Raw genomic sequence first — 17,737 nt, forward strand, 5'->3', positions numbered from 1 at the left:
CAAGCAATCGGATCAAAATCGAATAATGTCTGCTGCACTGTGGACAATGAACATGATGAACGAAGATGTACACTGTACTTTATTTATGTCATGAAGTGCATTTTCATGACCCTTACCATCCTTCCCGGAAAAAGATACAGATATATAGGCAAATACATAAATATACATTAATCTTTTAACCTTTTGCTCTGCTTGTCCGTTCGGGCCAACAGAAACCTTAAATTTGAAGTGTTGGTGACCCAAAAGAAAGTGTAGTGGCACTCAATAAAAAGAACTCGTAGTCTGACAATGTTTAATTTGAATCTCAACTACCCCACTAGGCAACCAAAAGACATAATATTATTTTTTTGAAAAAAAAGTTATAGTGGCCCGACATTAATTTTACAGTGGTCCCACGGGCTACCATCAATGTCGAACCGTGATTAGTATAATAATTATGTACGACAAAATACACAGAACTTTTGCAAAAGTATTTTGTAACTTACTGCAGTATTATCATACCAATGAACAATGGCGTATGTATTCTGACGCGCAATTGCTAAACAGATATTGTATCAGAAATTCTCTGTTAAACTCGAAATAGCTATACAGTATGTCTACCCCCCCCCCCCCAAAAAAAAAAATACAATCGTATTTCTGCATTGATAACTTTCAAAATGATTAGACAATCTGAATGCTATTTCAGGGAATTAAGCTATAACTTTCTCACCTTCATTTTGGAGAAAACCCCATTAAATTTGGTTAGGTGGTCACGGAGAAATGTGCATTGTTCTAAAGTATTTCATAGGTCTGTTTCTTCCAAGTTCAGGACTTGGATGCTCTTGGAATTGTGAACACAATCAGACAATGGGCAAAGCTTGGAGGGAAGGGATTCCTGACATGCTCTGCATAGATTCTTATTTCTCTTTGAAACAAATTGAATGGGGGTTTTCTGTAAAAGATGTAGGTAATGAGTTATAGTTTCCTACCTTGAAATTTCATTTGGGTTGATTTACTATTTTTAAAGTTATCGTTGTAGAAAATCCGATTTTCTTCTTTTTTCTTTTTTTTTTTTGGGGGGGGGGCATAATTATGCTATAGTGTGTCATCTTTGTATTCGTCTGCTCGAAATCTGTACAGTGTGTCATTCCTGTGTGTGTACGTCAATAAGTTTTGTTTGCTGTTGTCACCCGACTGATTTCACTGAAATATGAATCATTCAAGTGTATTATTTGAGATATGTACGAGGTCCTCAATGCTGTTATGTCTCGGTATATATACCGTAATGTTACAGTCACTGCTTGTGCACTCATCCCGTTTATATAAAGCCTGTATAGATGATCGATGGAATCGCTAATTATCTTAGATAACAAATAAATTTGAAAAGTTATTGAAATATCGCTATCTTAATAACCACTGAAGATGAATGAGGAATATAGAAAATCCAAAGTGTTGTTATTGAACTGACTTTAATCCCAATTTAAGAATATATCATATATTCACTTCATATTTCACTGTTCAAGTTCACTCTAACCAAACTGTGGCCTACTTACGGTCCATGATCATGTTAAATGTAATTAGAATTGGTAATTTTTGCCACGGCAAGCAGTACTCGAAGATATTTTTCTTCAGAATTGGCAAAATATTGATCAAATCCTTCAGTGTCTGGAAATGTTAATCCACCGATGTAAAGTTTCAAATATCGAAGGACTATGATGTGAAAAGTGGAAGCAACTACCATTTCTAAAGTATTTCCACAGCACCATCACTGTTAATTATCATCAAATGTCAAATGTTTCGATATAAAATTCATAATACGAATGCATATCTATATTTCTCTCTTATAAATCTTCTCCATGTAACTATAATGTATATCAATACTGAAGTCAAAGAGTTTTATATCTCTACTTTCTATCATGTACATGTTATAAATATATTCAAATACATTTATATATATATATATATATATATATATATATATATATATATATATGTATTACTAAACGTGAATGTATATAAATAAACATTTGTTGTGTGTGTCGAATAACACATTTTTCACTATACGCTTAATCTCTCATGTGTCTCTTAATCAAATTTGAGTCAAAATTCTATCCAGGGAACATGATCAAATGACGTCATAATATAGCTTCGCAATTGACCACTAATGGTGTATGACACAAGAAGAAAATTGGAAGCTATGATATAAAGACTAATTTTACCACAATGGAAGGGATACTTGATGTATGGCAGTTGAGAAAAGTCCCCGTCTGAAGTTAACGATAAAATTGCCCCAAAGTATTTGATTAAATTTGTAAGAAATTTCTTAGGTTATATGGTTTATGCAATCATTACAGACAAATTACAAAACTTGATATCACTGAGACAGTGTTTAGATCTTCTTCTAAGCTGTGAAGATGGTAATGAAGAGAGAAAGGAGTAGGCCTATGTACTGCAGGGCAGGCAGACACCGAGGCTTAAAGGGTTGGTATAGTTTGGTTAAGACGGGGCTTCAGGTTTCGAATATTTTTTATGGTGATTTTTTGAGATGATTAGAAACCTCTTATGAAAATTAATATGAAAGAGCATATGTCTTAGAGAAATTAAGTTTATTTGATGAAACTTGGTTTTGAAAAGGTTGAGATATCCAAAACAAAGCAATTCTCGCATAAGGTGGAACCCACCTTTTATTAGGATCGCTTTGTTTTGCTTTGTTTTGTTTTGTTTTTTGAGATCTCAGCCATTTCAAAACCAATTTTCATCAAATAAACTTTGACTCACTCTTTGAATTATATGCTCTTTAACATTTCATAAAGTGGTTTCTATAAAACTACAACTGTATCTCGCAAAATGTTCAAAGCTGAAGCCTCATCTCAACCAATACAGTGCACTCCCGTTATAACGAAATGCTCGGGACCGGCAGTTTTCTTTCGTTATAACGAAATTTCGTTATAACCGAACAATACAATATATAACGAAAACAAGGAAACCACATATATATATCATATCTTGTTTGCTGAATAGTCATCATACACTAGAAAGCTATGTGAAATGTTATGGGATAACTGTATTACAATAATAAACGCAAGTTCCCCTCAGAAACTGTGCATGACACAAGGAGCGAACTCACAGTGGTGTGAAGCGTTCACCCATGCAGAGACACTATATATGCTTGTTCCGCTACATATTTTCGAAAGCAATTCGCATTTCGCTATAACGGAGCACATTTCTTTTATTTTTCTTTGTCTGTGGCGCTCGGAAAAGACTTCGTTATAACGGAAATTTCGCTATAACCGTGTTCGTTATAAGCGAATTTTGTATCATAGACTTTAATGGTGATAATTTTGGGACCAGAAGATTTACTTCGTTATAACGAAATTTCGTTATAACCGTGTTCGTTGTAACGGGAGTGCACTGTACCACACTGTCCCTTAAAAATGCTGAGATGAAATGTTGAATAAATAATTCAAATTATAGACAACATTAGGTAACAAGGTAACGAACGAAGCAAACACATTTTATACTATTATGCAAAAACCAATTTGTAAAAATCCCATGAGACAAAACTTTTCGTTTTATTCTTTCGTAGTTTTAGGGGAATACAGTAGTCAATAAAGTTTATGGGGAAATTACAAGCCATACTTTAAAAAAAACTAATCGCATAGTCAATATGACCTGTAATGGAATTTTACCGATTCGCGAAGTCAACAATGTACCACTTGACATTTATCCATCAATAATCGACAGCAATCGCGAAGAGAATGAACCCTCACCAAGAAAAAAAAAAAGCACGTGTTCAGTATTCTCATCTTTCTCTCTTATACTACCCGATTTGATAATGCAGTGGGCGATATGTTTACCTAAATTATTTCAAACATAATATGTAGACGGAAAACACTTCATCATCAATCGTCTTGTTACTGGAATATTTGTGCTCGCCCACATTCGATGAAAATACTTTTGCTATGACACAAGATGAGAGAGTTTAAACTGCTTGTACAACAAATCTTCGGGGGCGGTGGGTGGAGTGGGGGTGGGGGCAGAACATGTTATGTATACTTTGCAAATGTCAACTCACAAGAGATTATACGAAGGGCTGGTCCCAGAGGCGTCCTTGCTCTGAATACCTATTAACCCACTGAAGACTGGTCGCGACCATACTTGGGCAGGTGTCTATGGGAAGTGCGTGTTATAGAAAAATCTGTTCGTCCTCAGCGGGTTAACGCTCTCTTCTTGAAAGACATCAAACTATAGTGCCAATGTTTGGGCCAGATTGATAGTTCAAATCGCGCGGTTTCAGACATCTTAGCAACCCTGTTTACTCTCGGCTAACAAGAAATTTAACAAGTGGCTACATTATGCAGAATGAGGAATAACTCGATAGCAGTTCCTAAGGAATGAACGGGATCTTATTTTTTATACATTAATTTTCCTGTGAAAGAGAGAGTTTTTCGAGAAGATTAAATCTATTATCGTTCACTTTGGCCCGAATTCACGAAGGTGGCACAATTGAAACCATGGTTTAAACCATGGACAAAGACCGTAGTTTTGTATGAGGCGCCAAGTGTCGCTGTGCTATTTCGTTACGAAATCAGTCATTTCGTCGACGAAATGACCATTTCGTTAACGAAATGATCATTTCGTAACGAAATTAACATTTCGTCGACGGGATGAAAAATGACTGATTTCGTAACGAAATAGACCATGCGGCACTTGGCGCCCCATAAAAAAAGGGATGGTGCAGTATTGGTGGAGATGAGAATTGGGCTTAAGTTTTTGCAAGATACCAAGAAAACACTTATGAAATAGTACAGGGCTTACCATTTTAAGAGGAATTCAAAGTTTATGTGATGAAAATCGGGTTTGGAATAACTGAAATATCCAAAAACAAAATAAAACAAAGCTATCGTAATAAAGTGTGGGTCCCACACTTTATTAGAATCGCTGTGTTTTGGATATCTCAGCCATTCAAAACCAATTTTCATCAAATAAACGTTGAATTCCTCATGGAATTACATGCTCTTTCAAATTTCATAAGAGGTTTCTCATTACCTCAACAAAAAATTTTAGAAACCTGAAATTAGGCCTCAACCAAAACTATACGATCCCTCTAATTTATGGTTTCAGTACCACCTTCGTGAATTCGGATCTTTGAGTCGAAAGTGGGTTACCTACACAAATGATGATTTTTTTTCCCAGTAATGATCTCGATCACAAGACTTGGCAAATAGTGGTTCAATTTCGAATTACAATCACCAACCATTCTATTCATTGAAGAATACATGTACTTAAAAAACTTGAATTTCGTTTTTGCGTTTCAATTTAAGGTCCGTACCAACCAATGCCGCTCCTGAGAAATTCCACTCTGTGATGAAATCTGCTGTTTTGACTAGATCTTCACATTACAAAATCAGGATTTCTTTTATTGAGATATGTATTACAATGTTTAAAATCATTTTATTGTTCTTTTTTTCCTTCACCCACGAATCTCTAACTCCTAAAAATCGTTCTTGCCTTAACGAAAAGTGATGAAATCGAAGTAAATGGACAATGTTGCCCATGTGCATGAGCATCTTCGACGAAGATGTCACAGTATAGACACTGATTGATCGAAATAGAATCCATCCACATTATTTCAACGTTTTCGATCTAGCTTGACAGCAATAATGGAACAACTACTAGACAGAAACAATGAAATATCTACTCGATAGAAACAATGGATCCCCCCCCCCCCCCTGCGCTTCGCCACAAATATAAATATGTTCGGAATAACGTACCTTATTTCACTTTCGGATTATTAAAGGAACTTTCGGGAAAACTAACCTTATTTCGTTTTCGGATTAACAGTACATGTAATTCGGAATAACGAACCTTCGAAATAACAATCCTAATTTTACCTTTGGATTGACGAACCTTTGGAATTTTTTACTTTATTTTATTTTCGGATCAACATGCATTGGGAATAGCTAATCTTCGGAATAAAGCCACAAATATTTTGATTAATGACCGTTAGGTTATAAGGTAATTCATGTGTTTTGAAATAACGAACTTTCTACATGAATAAAGAAATAAATAAATAACGCTTATATAGCGCTGATATATATATATATATATATATATATATATATATATATACATATATATATATATGATACTGACGTTTCTCACCGCATCAATAAGGAATTATTGAATTAAATACAGTATTATATACAAATACAACGACAACGACAACGACAAAAATAAGATTGGGTAAATAGATAAGTTTTAAGCAATGATTTAAACTTATCTACACTTCCACCATTTCTAATATAAGGAGGGAGTTTGTTCCAAAGAGATGAAGAAATGACAGAAAAGCCCTATCATCATAGCGGTCGGGTACAGGTACGGGGATCTATTGTGATAATTGCAGAGTGGAGGAAGAACGGAGAGATCGGGTTGAAGTGGAGGAGCGGAAACATAACGAAATATATTCCAATTTCTGATAAAAACGAAGCTTCAGAATTATCTAAGTATACATGGTATAGGGAAGTTGTGTGTTTCGTAAAAACGAACCTTATTTCATTTTTGGATTAATAAACATTGGGAATAACGGACATTACCCAAAAAGGACAACCCAGGACTCAGACTAATGTCTTTCGCTAGGTCTTGTTACTCGACATCTTGATTCAGTCAATGTAAATAAGCGTACAGATTCTGAAGGAGATTACTCCCGGTGCGATGCAATAAGTACTGTAACTATTTTGATGTCTTTCTCTTCTATTGATGCTTATTTTCAGTCCTGTTTTTTGATCGATTGGAATTCTCTGTCATTATTTTATTTGACCAAATTGATTCAAAAGGATTGTTTAGTTTAATCATGTCGTGAAACCATGTTGCCGTTGGCGAATGATCAATCATTCTGTAATGGTCTATCCTTTATGCTCTTCTTTGACTGCACCTAGTTCTGTAGTTTGCACTTATGTAGTGACATTTGTCAGACAAATGTGCAGTATTGACAGACCTAACACTCTGATACTACGTAAATTTGATATTCCTCAAGAATGGGACAAATGATGGATTTTGACCGATTGCACTCGTAAACGGGTTCAAGTGGAAGGTACAAAGCCCTCCCTTCCCGGGTAAGGGACCTTTAAAAGGGGGTCCAAGTGAACACCTAGTTCAGATTCAGGTGGGGCTTGCACCAGGGTCGCTCATTCCGCTGCCATGACAGACCTGAGGGGATCTTGGCGCGTCCTCGCGCCTCTGCTCGCCCTCATCGTTCTAGTGGGGTTCTCCTCTCGGGCAGCTGTTCGCGCTAATGAAGTTGTCGAGCTACCCGATGAGTATCCGGCGTATGGTGCCGAGGAACTCGAGGCAGCACCAGAAGAGGCAGCAGTGGACAACGACATCTACGATTACGGCCAGGGTGGAGGTGGCGGCGTTGTCGACTCAGGGGCTGATGAAGAGTATGATGCCAGAGATGATGAATACGGTTACGATGACGATACTCTTGAAGAAAGAGACGATGACGATGACAACTTCCGGCAGATTTATGACGGTACGTTCGTGGCCGACGAAGAGGAACGAGATTTCCAGGAAGACAGAGACGGCTACGATGACCGGGAGATCGACTACCACCACGGCATCGGTTACGACAGGTTTCGAGCCTCATATGAGTCCACGGAGGAAGAACATGAGCTAAATGATGACGTAGGGGATAATTATGACCTCGAATACGATGCCGGAGGAGAGGGACTCCAGGTCGATGCCGATGCCGATGATGTGGGACAGGTAATCTTGAATTATAATTTCCCGTTTGCTTTCTTTCCCTTAACTTATATATTATATAGATGATGACTGGCGGGGAGGGAACATACCGAATGTTCCACCCGAAGGGTTTGAAATGCTATTGAGGGAGGTTACAAGTCCCGAGACGAAGTCGAGGGACTTAAAGCCTCCCGAAATAGCATTTCACACCCTGAGGGTGGAACGTTTGGTACATGTTCCCGACAACAAAAATCATCATCTGTTATATTATTTGGGTTAGTCAAATACGTCAACGTCAATCACCGGCACAACGTACTCGATCGCTCGCGCAGAGCCAAATTCACTGTACACTGTGCGCGGTACCCGGGTCCTTCTGTCATTTGTTACGTGAAAATGTTTTCCCATGGGAGAACATTACAAAAATATTTTCCCATGGGCGAACATTACAAAAATGTTCTCCCATGGGCGAACATAACCAATGTTCCTCCATCACGTGATTGTGTTTAGCCAATCACTAACCGGTATTTGACTAATCCATTTAATGGTACATGTATTGACTAACCCATTTAATATATAACATAATATATATATATATATATATATATATATATATATATATATATATGGGGTATATTTGCTGGCATCCGAGACCAATATAGGACTCTTATGCATTTCAGTAGAAATAATGTCATAGTCTTCAGCGAAGTATGATATTTTTTTTTATTTTTTTTATTGGAGGGGGTGGGGTTGGGGAGGGGGTTCAATTAGAAACAATCTGGCCTCGTGAAACTCTTTTGAATAAGAAATGTAAAAGAACACAAATCAGAAATGTTTTGCTTTGAAAGCAGGTCAGAACTGTAATATTCAATACAACCCGAGACTGGTATGTTTGAGAGTTTAAATAGAGTATGATGCAAGTTACTTGTTACATTTGTTGTTGTTGTTGTGACAGTGCATGTTATTATTTGAATGTAATGTGTGTGTGTTTCTTTCCGTGAAATTTGATTTTAACCTGAATTCATGAGTTCAGTAACCTTGTTATTGGAATTCATAGATCAAGTAGTGATTCTTTTTTTTTTAATTCAGAGTCCCAACTCAGTATCTAAATACCATGGAATATCGTAAAGTGTTACTAAAATGTATCGTGCTAGACCCGAATATCTATGCCTTACATGCCTTAGTGCGTTTACATCGAAACAATCTTAGTGTACGCTTGTTTGTTTGTTGTTATTTTTTTTTTCCTTCGGAAACCCAATTGCTTGTACTCACTATGAAGTTATGCTGTCAAGAATTAATGTCAATGTACTTAATTATCAAACTTGATTTTTTTTTTTTTTTTTTTGGGGGGGGGGGGGGACAATTTTGGTCTGCTTCACCGTGGCACAAGAAACGTAGTGTATCGGAGCCAATTTGAGACTCTTTATTTGTGTTTATGCTTGTACTTTGTGTTTGACCATTGTATAAAATTCATTGAACAAAATTCTGTGAAAAACAAAAATACACAAGAGTCTACCTCCCACCTACCATATTTCACGGTTTCTTAACTGTATAGAAAGTGTCCAAACAATGCCAAATGTATACCGATAGAAACGTCTTGTTTGCTTTGTTCTTTTAATTCCTTGCCATAATCTTATGACAGTGATCATGGTTGTTATCATAATGATCTCAGCTAAAATAGTCAAATAATGCGATGCTTTCGCATGTGCATCAAAAGCAGATTTGACAAGAGATCCCTAGCAGTGATATAGGACTCATGTGCATGTCCTATGTCCTAGAGATGGCATAATTTTTGGTTGAGATGGGGGATTCAGATACATGTATAACTTCTTAAATAATTTATTAGATAATTAGAAACCACTTATGAAATATCGAACAGCATGATATTTTAAGACAAATTCAAAGTTTATTTTTGATGAAGATTGGTTTTGAAGTAGCTGAGATATTAAAGACAAATGAAGTGGTCCTACTGATAGGTAGGTCCCGCGTTTAAGTAGCATCTCTACCAAAAAAAAAAAAAAAAAAAAAACCCAAAAAACTGTACCATCCCTTTGATCTTTATAATAGTGTGTTTGTTGTGTGTTTGTGCGATACAACTTGTATGATATCATTAAATGGAATTGGTTTACGTTTCTTTTCTCCCTTCAAGGGTCTTGAGATGAAAGAAGGGGAACTCGAATCTATGGATGCAATAGTGCGAGAACTAGAACTCTTTTCAAGAGGTTGCAAAACCGGCAATTGTGGTCGACGCACTGGAAGCAGAGGAAAAGGGTCTGGAGGAGGCGGAGGCGGTGGTGGTGGAGGAGGCGGAGGAGGCGGCGGTGGTGGAGGTGGCGGTGGTGGACGGGGTCCTTGCAATGGAAATAATGGAGGAGGGGGTGGAGGTGGCGGAGGAGGAGGTGGTGGAGGAGGGGGAGGTGGTGGTGGAGGAGGCGGAGGGTATAAGCCGCGTCCACAGCCTGGAGGAGGGGGAGGAGGAGGAGGAGGGGGAGGAGGAGGAGGGGGAGGAGGAGGAGGATGGGGCGGAGGAGGAGGATGGGGCGGAGGTGGAGGTGGTGGAGGAGGAGGAGGAGGAGGAGGGTATAAACCCAAGCCAAAACCCAGGCCAAAGCCTAGACCAGGCAACGGAGTAGGCGGAGGTGGTGGTGGTGGTGGTGGTGGAGGAGGAGGAGGGGGAGGAGGAGGTGGTGGAGGAGGAGGATGGGGCGGAGGCGGAGGATGGGGCGGAGGCGGAGGTGGTGGAGGCGGAGGAGGAGGATACAAACCTAAGCCAAAACCCATGCCAAAACCTAGACCAGGAAACGGAGGTGGAGGTGGTGGTGGTGGTGGAGGCGGTGGTGGAGGTGGTGGAGGCGGTGGTGGTGGTGGAGGTGGTGGTGGTGGAGGTGGTGGAGGCGGTGGTGGAGGTGGTGGTGGAGGCGGCGGAGGGGGTAAACCGCGTCCCCCTCCAAGGCCCAAACCACAACCCCCGGTCAGACCACCGAGCCCCAAACCCCCTGCCCCCAAACCACGACCCCCTCCAAGGCCCAAACCACAACCCCCAGTCAGACCACCAAGCCCCAAACCCCCTGCCCCTCCTCCCTCTCCAAAACCAGGCCCCGCCCCGCGGCCACCCTGGTGGCACTGGAGTGACAGCAGTAGCGGCAGCAGTAGCGGCAGCAGTAGCGGCAGCAGCAGCTCTGGCAGCCGTAGTGGTAAACACAGCAAGGGGAGCAAAAGCAAGGGCAGCAAAAGCAAAGGAAAGCATAGTCACGGGAGCAAAAGCAAAGGAAAGCATAGTCACGGGAGCAAAAGCAAAGGAAAACATAGTCACGGGAGCAAAAGTAAGAGCAGAGGTCGAAGCCGGGAGTTCAATCTGCAAGGAGAGATGGGGCATGACCTCTTGCAGAAATGGGCAGATATGACTCTCCCTTAGAGGACGTTTTATGTGAGGTGGTAGTGCGGTGACAGGACGAACAATGTCATCCAAAGTTACCCATGTTTGTTCATATATTGCTCACTTTAGGCCGATTTTCCAGGATTTCAAATGATTATGGTGCCTTTATAATAATTGACTTGGGCTTCACGCATAATTATTCTTTGCCGAGTAACCATTCAGCCACTTCGCAAATGAGTTCTCGTTAGGGGTAACGCAGCACATGTCGATATCACGCTGCTCGGTATTGCAATTTCCCCGGCAGCTTTATTTAGTAGTTTGCTCCACTCGTTGAAACAGCAGAATAGCGAGAAGTTCGACATCGTAGTTCTATCGCTGCACACTCTAAAAAGCAGACAGGAGGGAAAAAAAGAAAATGAAAAATACAATAATTTAAAGAAAAAAAAAAATCGGTGATAGGTCAAGCGTTGGTTGTTACTGCATTAGTATGAATTAAAAAAAAATAATCAAAATAATAATTATGTTGGCTATTTCAGTGTAGCCCAAAATTCTGTTATGATTGTATCCATTTCAGGCACATGTAGCGAAAGATGGTTTGCATGGCTAGCCAAGATAATTCTTTGTGCTTCTTTTCCTTCTATTACTGTGTATTTTTATGTCACCCAAGCAATCTTCTGCAAAATAAATACATCACAATGGAAATCTTTTACATTGTTTGATACGAGCTGCATCTCAAAGTGTCTTCATTAATCTGTCGTGTCATAGATTTGTCACGTAATTACCATCTTTAGCAATACATAAATGAACACCGCAACTCTGACGAATTATAAAGACACGAAAAATGTGAATGAAAAGTATGGAGAATGGTGCGTTATGTGATGAGGTTTTGAACAACTTCGATACGGACATTCCTGGATGCTTTCTATACAAATTGGTTAGTTGTTGCAACGATCGACATCGTGATGATTAAGAAATTATGAATGGAAAATTGCATTATACATGTAATACAGTATCGTTTTACAGAGGATGCCTATTTCAAAATATGATTCCTGTTAGCACATGTTATAACAAAACACTAAGTCGATAAGGACTGATTCTTTCGATGAGTCAGCGAAATAGACCCAACAGCTATCTGTTATAAGGGGGAGGGGGGCACCAATAACCCCCCCCCCCCACACACACACACACATACACTTACAAAATCTTGGCTTCAAAACACAAATAAACAAGAAATCCATTAATTGCCCAGGATTTCGTCGAATTCATGGAGGGGGGGGGGGAGCATCCAAATATTCTGAGGCCCAAGCGTAAAGGTGGCATTAGTCAAATTCGCTTTCATGTTCTTCGGTATCTTCAGTATCTATTTGCATCCAGGTATCAGAAACACACAGAATAGATTACAAATGTCTTATTTTACCTTACAATTTAAAACAAAGATCCAGGTATAAAAATCAATACATAAACCTGTGTTTGTGTGTGTGTGTGTGTGTGTGTGTGTGTGTGTGTGTTGGATGCGAAAGGGTTATTATGTGAACATTGAATAATTTTGATAATAACTCGTAAATATCACCGATCTGATACAAAATTCCGCATGAAAAGAGGGGGTGGAAATCTCTGGCCTACTAATGTACAATGTAAATGAAATCATTCGATTCACTTCTTTTTACTTCATTTTTCAACAGAATACAAATTAGCAAGGTATAAGTATATGCAGATGAGATGACAAGACAGTGACGTCTGTTTGCAAATATCACATTCATTTGAAATAAATAATGTGCTTGCCAAATGCCAATTAGAGGTAAGTACACAAACATGGCCAGTGAAAATGGGGTGACCCACTAAAGAGCAGTGATTCATTGTAAACCTATAGTTTGCAGGTCCCTCAAATAAAATCAAAACAAGTGGACGAAAAATGTAATTACAAGATATTGTGTTTATATACTGGGATTGACATTAGCGGTGAACCGGTGCCACTAAAAGTTGGTGTCGGGCTACCAATTCATCTTTTGGGGCCCTATCGGACAATTAAGATTGATTTTTTTTTTCGTTTTGCTTTTATTTCAGGCCACCATCTTTTCGGGACACAAACAGAATTCAGATTTAAAGATTTTATATAATGTATATAGTTCTCCGGACGTTGTTGCGACACGTTGCTGCAACAGCTTTAAAGGGGAAGGGGTATCTCACTGAGCGGCGAACGTTTGCGACCGTAGCGAATTTGGGATTTCGCCATCAGGGTTGGTAAAGGGTTGCAAAAGGTTCGTTAACAGTTGCGTGAAAGTTCACAAACGGGTGGTTTTTTTTGTCGAAAGCAGTTTTTCTTGTCGCAAAAAATTTTGAACATGAACGAACATTTTCGCTAACAGTTGCAAACATTCGCAAAACACTCGTTAGAATTCGCAAACGGTCGTAATACGGTGTCGCTAACATTTTTATTTGATTCGCCACTGCTAGCGAAAAAGTAACCATACGGTTCCTATGAAAAGCTCCTGAAACAGGCAAGGTTCCACTCTAAGAAAGTTCTTGAAGCTCTTCACATCTTCATCATGTAATTGCTGCAGAAGCTTTTCATATTGGCCAAAGTCTGTCCTCTGCAACAACCACTCTCTGACCCAAACGGTCTTTCTTTTCTTCTTCCTTTCTTGTTTTTCTTCATCTTCTTTCTCTCAAGTTGCACGGCAGATGTAGCAGCAGCCATGCAAAGCAGCTCTTCAAGGATAGCAGCACGTTGAGCCTCTTCTTGGCAGACATTCATTTCCATATTCTGGAAATTCATCTTGAATGGTGGTCACAAGAGATCTGATTGCAGTGGAAGGTTGTACGTTCGTTTTAAGGGTCTGACTATACGTAATTGCCTGGTGTTTTTCCAGGTCCCAAAACATTCGCAAATTGTCGCAAGGGAATTTGCAAACAGTTGCTAATATTAATTTTGCAAAACTGTCGCTAACATTTGCTTTAACAGTCGCTAATAGTCGCCACCTTTGCTTCCCAAAAACTTTCGCAAACATTCGCACAAGCGTTGATAATTGTCGCTAAACATCTCTGAAAGTCGCTAACTGTTGCTAGTGGCAGAAGCGAACCTTGATTTTTCGCAAACATTCGTCAGTAATTAAAGTTGGCGAATCTCAAATTCGCTACGTTCGCAAATGTTCGCCGCTCAGTGAGATACCAGCTTTAACCCTATAAAGCCCAAGGGGGGGGGGGGGGCACATTGTGCCCCCTCCCATATTTTCGTTTGCCGCTCCTATACCCTTTACCCGATTTCAACCAAATTTGGTGACTTTTCCCAAAATCTTATTGCGCACATTTTGATATATAACTTAGCTATGTCTGATATTGCTAGTTGCCATGGCAACCATAAACTGACAACCATGTTCGTCAGATTTTGCATGATTTTCTGTTCCAATTTCAGTTAACAGTATAATAATGGATGAAATGGGGTTTTTCTTAGCTGTAATTTGCTGAAGAACCAAAGGGTGCAGGAATTATGGTTGTGAATTACCCTGAAATGGTTTTCTTATTATTTCCTTTATTTTCTATACGACATAGGCATCAAACAATAGATATAATAAAAATAATTGAAAATACAGCATTTTCCAAAGACTACCCTTTTATTTTGTCTTATTTTCACACAAGCTGTGCCTGTAATATCATTTGTTTATCATATTATCAATCTGCAAACTCAAAATTACAATATTTTGGAAATATGAAATGCAATACCAATACGATTATGTATTCATTCCAAGCAATACATTATAGGTTTTATATATTTCTTTATTTTGTAATGAAAAGCGCCCCCATGTGTTGACCTTGAGAAATTTCAACCATAACAAACAGTGAAGGCTGACTTGCTTTTCCTTTGTGGTAAATATGAAAATGATTGATATTTAAAAAAAAAAAAGATATATATATTGGGGATAAAGAAATAAACAGAAAAAAACATGATTTTAGCGTATTTCCTATGTATTTCTTTATATTTTGGTAAACAGCGCCCTCAGTGGATGACCTTGAGAAAGTTCAAATGTTGGGTCATGTAGAGTACGAGTTGCTCTACCCATGTGCCAAATATGACGGTCATACATCATATAATAAAGAAGTTATATAGGGGGGCACAATGTGCCCCCCCCCCCCCCCCTTGGGCCTGGCAGGGGTCAAAATAGCTTGGGCTTTATAGGGTTTATAAGGCAGACTTGGGGGGGGGGAGTAGAGGAAAGAGGTAGGGGGAGGGGGGCCTAGGGAGGAGAAGGGGGAGGAAGAGATCTGACACAATACAAGATCAACATAAACCAGCAGAGCTTGTATGGGATGAATACTTCCCATAGACTTGTATGCATTGCGTGCATTCTCTATAGGGCTCACACGGGTAAATAATTCCCCATAGACACGTGTGTTAAAATTCAAAATTAAAATGTCAAAAAATTCTGTAAAATAGCTGGGAGAAATGAGGTGTTTCATCTTCACTAACCTGGATAAGTGATATATACCCTGTCATCCATCAAATTTGCAAGGCAGGTTCTTCTGCTCGAGTTCTTGTCACTCAAAAAATCACCTATTTTCCGTACCCTCAAATTCCATCAGAAAAGCTTTCACCTTCCAACCAAAATGCAGTTTGTAGAGGAATTCATACTCAATATCTACAGCTATTCAGTTTTTTTGCCAAACTACATCATTGATTTTTAATTAATGTTTTTCTTCATTCATTTTGGTATCTTTGGTACGAATTTGTGAAGGGGTCTGGGACAGTCCATTTTATTTACAGGTGTGAGTTAGAGTTATCACATAGAAAGTGTGTAAAACTTCAATCATGTTGATTATACAGAAGAAACATAGTTAAGTATATAGTCATGGTATTGTGCGTTGAATGTTTTAGTTATCATATTTTCCGAGATCCGGGCATGTATTCTTTGGTCCCTCATGTATGAGAGTGTGGGCATTATATCAATCATCTGCCTCCTTATTGTAAGACCATATATTCAATAACGAATAACATTCACGTTATTTATAACAGACGTGAAATTTGGCACCTTCTCATTGTTTAATTACGTTCATTTTTACGATTTTATGCATGTCTAAAACGTCACCAAAAATCAAGATCTTAACGACAAATCAATATCCATTAATAGCAAGTTTCCAAAGATTTAATTACTGTACCATTAATACCAATTTCTGTGCTCACTGAAGCGTAACACATTGAGATATAAGATCAGAATAGAAGAATACTTTCACTTAACCCAATTAGATATATTGAATTTTGATATGGCACGATAGGAAGCACATTAGTTGTTTGTTGCCCGACTGCTTATGCTGGATATGTGAAATTTGTTAAATCGAAGTAACGAAATTGAGTTGTGAAGTTCAAAGAGTGACCATTTTGCCTTTAGAGTATGCCCACTGAAGCATGACCGTTTGATATTTCACATGAAAGGAAGCTAAGAAATACAGTTACATGCCTCTGCATTCATATTTCCTCAAAGGTTCCACATTTAGAAATTAGAGTGATTTGATTTAGGGGGGGAACTCTTCGTTTAGTGTACATCATAATGTACAGTACATATATAATTATATATATATTACGTGAAAACCTGAATATATAAACGACCCAAGTCCAAATTAGGCTATCGCCTTTGGAGACCCTTTACATTACAAAGTCATGCATAAATAGATAGATATAAAATCAATCAAAGGAATGTTTTACATTTAAATTTGTATGAAAAACATTTCACTCAATAAAAATAGCTAGATTCTAGCTATTTTTATTGAGTGAAATGTTTTTCATACAAATTTAAATGTAAAACATTCCTTTGATTGATTTTATATATTAGAAACATTAGGAAATTTGAATGATTTCTATTTTTTATATTTTCTGGAATCTACTTTGGTTGGGTTTTTTTTCAGGTAAATATATATATATATATATATATATATATATATATATCACCTCATTATGACAATAAGCGAACACATTGTCACATCCAGCGCATCACGTAAGCTGGTGTTAGCAAACACACTAACACGCAACATGTGTATCAAACACTATATTAGAAACAGTGGGAAATGTTTGACCATGAATGTACCTACATGAACAGTGTTGGGGGAGGGGCAGGAGACACAACAAAATTATTCATCATGACAATTTTTTTTTTTAAGGTGAAGTGGACAGTGCGAGCGAGCAGGACACATAGATACTTATAATCGGTCTTTATTTTATGCTAGTTACACTTGCAGTAATAGAGTAATCACATAATTCCCATAACAAATAGTCTGCGATGAAATACACTGGTGTTCCCGCAGTAAAAATCATTCAGTCAGAATTACGCCGTACACAACTTGATGGAGCTTACACGATAGCACATTATTTGGCATTGTGACGAAGAACTAGAACGAGCACAAAAACAACAACAAAAAGACAAGACTAAAACGAAATTACAATAACATACTACATACACATCAGTTAAAAGGAAAATTCATCATGTGATACAGCGCCATATGCAGCAACCTAGTTCTCGGGCATATGGACATTTTACTCGTTGATATTGACGGACTTTATGTAGTCCGAAAGAGACAGGTTCACATCGATTCGTTTCAATCTTTATTATTCACCACCATTACTACTGTCATACAACTGAATTTCTCTCTCCCCCC

This window comes from Diadema setosum, chromosome 15 (genome assembly GCF_964275005.1).
Source record: "Diadema setosum chromosome 15, eeDiaSeto1, whole genome shotgun sequence".
Taxonomy (NCBI): domain Eukaryota; kingdom Metazoa; phylum Echinodermata; class Echinoidea; order Diadematoida; family Diadematidae; genus Diadema; species Diadema setosum.